Genomic DNA, 6,000 nt, shown 5'->3' with positions numbered 1-6,000 from the left:
GCTGAGTAAGAAACGGGTGGAAGATGGAAGAATGATAGTGACTTGCAGAATAGAGAGAGAGAGAGAGAGAGAGAGAGAGAGATAGGGAGGGATGGTGAGATCAGTCAAGGGATGGAAGGTTCTGTTCCCTGGTTGAGGGTAAATGGGATGAGGAAACGACAGAAGGAGGAATGAGGGGTGAGGTGAGGTGGCCAGCCCCGGCAAGCAGAAGGGTGTTGGGTTAGGGAGGGGAGAGGTGGGAATGGAGGACAGAATAGGGGGGGAGGGGGAGGGAGGAAGGGAAGGGAACGAAAAGGAAGAAGGCAACAATGCTCCCCCTCCCCCTTCCCACCTCATCGCCCGATAACACCCAATTGCCGAGTTAATAGCTGGGAGGGAACAGACCGGCTACCTCAACTAGCCAACCTTCAAACTAGCTTCGTAGTTAACTAGCTCGTTTGACGGGAAGCCAGGCAGACTGAGGACGTGGTAGGCAGCCTGCGACAAACTAGCATGACAGAGAAGCAACTAACTAGGCAGACAGGCAGGTAGGCAGCTACCAGCAGGAGTTCACCCTCACAAAGCTCCTTAAGACCTCTTCCACCTCCGTCTTCGCGCCCCGGAGTCGACGTCACCAATGCTGCGGCCGCCATCGCCTCGCTTGCCGACGCGCCGCTACGTTGTGATTAACTTTAATGGGCCATGCTCCTCGATGGGTGATTACACCGCCATTAACTGCAGCATTTTTGCCATTGTCCCGGCTTTTGGTAATCATTATGTTGTTCTTGCTTGCGACTTGATGCAGTCCTTTTCATGAATGGGACGAAGGATCAGGGTTTAAGTATGCATCTGTGGCAAACAACGCACTCTTCATCTTCCTACTCCTCCTCAGGCTGATCCTCCACCTCCTCCTCCTCATACCTCGTCTACCTCCTGCTCTTGTTCCGCAGCAAGGTAATCTTCCTCAGCTTTTCTTTATTATACTATTCCAACTGGTTCTCCTGAGGCTATACCACTCATCACCCGTGCAACTCCTCCTCCTCCTCCTCCTCCTCTTCCTCTTCTCTTTCTTCTTTCTTCTGTTCGAACTCCATAATCCTCCTTGTCATCTATCTCCCTTTTCTCTTCGTCCTACACTTCTTCCGCTCCCCCCCCAGTTAACCCCCCCCCCACCACACCCCCGGCTCCCGCGACCCGCACGCACTCCCGTCACCAAGAGAGAGAGAACCCTGCCAAGTTCCACGTGGGAAACACTTGATTGACGACAGAAGCAAACGAACGCGTCTGGTATGGAGAAGGGCACGAAGGGGGAGGAAGAAGGGGGCAGAGGGAAAAGGAAACACATGGTGCTATAATGGAAAGGTATGAACATGAAAAGTAAGAACAAGAAAGGGAAAAGGAGGAAGAAAGGACGGAGGGAGCGAGCTGAGGGAAGAAATGTCTGGTCGTTGCAACCAACCAAACGACTCAGAATTATTATCGGGCTGAGGGGGAGTTAGGAAATGTGTCTGTGTCAAATTCAATAAAAAAAATGACATTCCCGCCAACGAAGAGGACGCCATGATGATGCAGTATGTGCATGGTGCAATGTAATTGAAAAATTATTCAATAAACAAGTAAATATATAGACAATTAAAGGAAAATAAAATAACACACGCATATATATATATATATATATATATATATATATATATATATGTATATATATATGTATATATATGTATATACATATATATATATATATATATTTATATATATATATATATATATATATATATATATATATATATATACCCACGCATAAATTTGCAATTGTCTCTAGAAACATGATCACACAAGTCTCAGAGATGCACGAATCAATACCAAAACGGTAAGGCAGGTCACAAAAATGTTCTGAGTCATGGTCATGTAAATTTATATCATGAGAAAAACCAACTTCAATCCGGAATCTGCACACACACACACTCAAGAGAGAGAGAGAGAGAGAGAGAGAGAGAGAGAGAGAGAGAGAGAGAGAGAGAGAGAGAGAAAGAGAGAGGAATGTCAGGAGTCAAGGAAGACCCGAAAGTCTTGAGTCATGGGAACAGAGGCTCGAGTTCACTCGCCGGACCCCAAAAAGAGTAAGACTGACGACAACGCCTGGCATACCTGCGGAAGAAAATAACGGATCTTTCTTACAACAACCGCACCTCTCGTTAGCACCCCCGAAAGCACCTCCCACAACCCCTATGAAAATGTGAACCTAAGCACCCACATACCACAACCATCAAGTGGCTAAACCCCCCACACCCATTCCGCTTTCTCCCTAAAAACAACCCGCCCTCCCCCCCGCCCCCGCGCGCCACCACCATCAGACCCACGCGACAGTAAAACAAAGGCCCTCTCCATCTGGCTGACTCCCTCTCTCGAATCAGCCCACATCTCGCTAATAGCACCTAAGAATACCAGGGTAACAGCGAGCGAGTGCTGTCGTTGAGACAACAACGAACTCTAGCAGCCAGCGAGCGACTGCACTCTTCGAACGCGACCGGCATAACTTGCAGGGTTAGATGGCGCCGAACGGGTGCAGTGCGCGGGGGAGGAGTGGGGAGGGGAAGGGGGAGATGGCGAGTGGCGCATATGAGGAGAAGTAGGGGAAGGAAGGGTGAATATGTTCAGCGAAAGAGGAAGAAGTGGTTTAGTGATCTCTTATTTGCTAATCCACGCCTTTCCCTGCCAGCCTTCGTTTGTGTCTACATCCCCCCCAGACGCCTTCCAATCGAACTAATACATACATAGCTGCTTTGCGTACCTGCCTACCTTTTTTTTTCCTCCCTTTTTACCATTTTATCGCCACTCTCCCATAAGAGTCCCCTACCACCTACCCACTCATTTTACATCCTGACCCACCTCCCACATCCCTCGACCCGCCTCGCATACCTCTTCCTCTTCACCTCCTCTCCCTGCCCCCTCCACACTCCACTCGTCTCCCGGGAAGCGGGCTCATGGGCGTCTAGCCGAACACAGGGCAGCGTGTGGTAATGGAAGAGGGCAGGAGGGGGAAAAGAGGCAGGGAGAAGGAAGTGGCTGGGGGAGGGGAGGAGGGGTGTTAGGGAGGGAAGGCGGTGAGACGGATAAAAGTGGGGGGGGAAGAGAGTGAGAAAGGGAGGGGGGGAAAGGTTGGTAGGAAGGGTGAGGTAATATGGTGTATATTGATAAGGAAGCATTGTGAGAGCGATTAGGGGAGAAACTGGGTTTTGTTGTGATGATATTGTGATAAGGATGGTGAGGGAATAAGCGAGGTGAAGTAGAAGGGGAGTTAACGGGAGTTACTGGGGGGAGGAAGCTCAGCTGGGGTGTCTATTAACGGATTTACCCGAGAAAATATGAGCCAGAAAGGCAATATAGGCAGGATAGCTGGAGTTGCTGAGGAAATGAATAGCTACGTGGGGGATATGGAGGGAGAAAGGGTTCAGCATGTTGAAGAAAGCACGAGGAAAAGATATGGCTGAACATGAAAAGGTAACAGATAAATATCACAAAGTTGTGTGTATCGTAGCAAAGATGATAGCGGGTAAGGCGCGACAGCCATTTTTCAAAACATATGAACCAGTTTTAGAATGCATCGACTCCTGCACCGCAAGAGCAAGAGATTATTTGGTTGATCGGTTAATCAATGATAGACGATTGCGTGTATGTGTGTGTGGTGAAAACACACATAGCCAAAGGGAAGCATCGAAGATTTCCATTCAAGTCTAGCATTATCGTCTTGCCATTTATCAATCAAACGAGTAAACCCAAACAACAAATAAGGTACGTTAATTCGTGTGTCGAGCGAACGAACTAGAGGCGAATTCTCTGCGCTCACGTGAGAATTTGAAAACGAGCAGCTCTAATGACGTTTTAATTTCGAGGCAAGACGCAGTCTGACCTGTACCGGAGACGTGACCTACAATTTCTGTTGGAAGAGCAGTAATTCGGATCACTCAGGTCATTCTGACTTGACAAAAAGAATACTGAGGCAGTCCTTTATGTAGAAAGTAGTTTGCCCCCCATTTGAACGCCTTAATAAACGTTTGCCCAACCTTAAATACATTTTAATCCATTCTTTGAATTCTCCTCGCCACGCGGGTACAGTTACAAACTAAATAATGAAAGGATATTAATCATTCTAACAGAACTTGATGCCAATTCCTTGAGCGAATACTTCGTGTAGCAAATTAAGTTTTAGTAACTTGAATGATGAACAACACAAATCAACGACAACCTTTCAGCACGTCCGTGTTCCTTCCCCCTCCTCCTCCCTCGGATACCACTGAACATGCAAGAGAGACGGTCAGGCGAACAGTCGGCAACAGTGTACAGAAGTAACGTTAGCTGGTCGACCTGTTTGTTGGTCGATCGGGTGTCGGATGTGGTGGGAAGGTTTGATGATGGCGCTGCGGGCCGGGCAATCGTCTAAGTCTAGGCGGATTATGTACTGAATGGCTGTTGGGCGTCTGGTATTAGGCGTACTGTACATGATGGGGGAGGGGAAGGACAACTTGTGTGTCCCTCCATATGTTTGTATAAACTTAAATGCGTGCCTCTCTTCCATGTGAAGATTCTGAGATTAGTTTCGAGTGTTTGTGAAATGTTGAAGGCGGTGTGTCGGAAACCGGTATGCTGGCAACTTACATGTGGGTGAACGGCACGCAAGGCGGGCGATGTCATCATGATCCATCCCTCGGTGTCTGTGACCGGTAGACAGACGTTCTTTCTGGCATGAGTGTGTCGTCACTGTGGGTATGACATTCTCCTCGCCACCACGTGGTCACAGTCACGATAATTCAATATTGCGCCAATCAGGAAATCACTCTCAGCTTCGCTGTGAAATTCCAGAGCGGTTCGCTGGCTGGCTTTCGCTTAAATGCACGTATCAGGTCGTCCTGTCGATACTAACGGTCACCGTCGCCGGCAAATCATATTTTTCCTGCATTGTCTTGCCCAGCTGCCGGTGCTTCCATGTTCAGCAGATATGAAGTAAAACCACAAATTCTTATTTATCCTCATGACCGAGGCACAACCCGAAGTTACCTCCTCCAAATAAAGATACGGAGTTAATGATTTGGCAGCAAAGAATTATTCATCCCGAGTTCATTCCGCTTTACGCTCAGAACGTAATGCTATCGCACAATCCGTCTTGCACAATGAAGATATGTATGTCAATAGCGCGGACTCCGTTGATACAATTAATATCCCCATCCTCTTTCTTCATCTTCAGATAGTTAATGAAGTGACGCAGGCTCTTGTCCAGAAGAGAAGAAAGTTCCCCGTTTCTTATATTTTCCAGAATTAGTCTCGCTAAATCATGCTCACTCAGGCATAACCTCGAGAAAAACATTCCTTGGATCCTGTACATACCTCCATTGTCTCCATCTGTTCAACTGTTTTCTGAAGAGTGGTTTGTGAGTGCCTGAACATTAATGTTTCGACACATTAACAACTTTCTTTATCGGAAAAGAGTAAAGAAAAAGAGTAAAATCAAACATTAACAAGAAGACCAACCCGTTTGCGCGGCCAGAATTCTCGCGTTCCCTCCCCTCCCATCCAACCTCACTCTCCCACCCTGAACGAAACATTTGGAAACGAAGCACTGCTCAACGCAGGACTCTGAAAAGAAGGGATGGGAAGGCGCGCAGTTGGCGAGACATTTTTAAATACTGAACACCAGGGGTAATAGAAGCAATCAGTTCCTTTCTCTGCCTTACTTGATTCCTCTCTCTTACATGAGCTCACACAAAGAATCACTGATGAAAGTCGGGCGTTATAGCATCGATGGTATCCGTTGACAAACATTAAAGTCGAAAATAAAACAAAAAAGTTATCAGATGGGAAAATAGAGGAGGAGGAGAGTGTGAGTGCTGTTCGGTCGCCTAGTGGTTCCGCCTGTCGGTCTGTTCGGAACGCACGTTTGAACTTGATGGGTTGGGCTCGATGACAAGAGGAACTGTGACTGTCAAGGTACTTGTATAAACAGGTTACAGGATAACGTCTTCTGTG

This window comes from Oratosquilla oratoria, chromosome 28 (genome assembly GCF_046742065.1).
Source record: "Oratosquilla oratoria isolate Oo_2021 chromosome 28, ASM4674206v1, whole genome shotgun sequence".
NCBI lineage: Eukaryota > Metazoa > Arthropoda > Malacostraca > Stomatopoda > Squillidae > Oratosquilla > Oratosquilla oratoria.
This window is presented reverse-complemented; position numbering follows the sequence as displayed.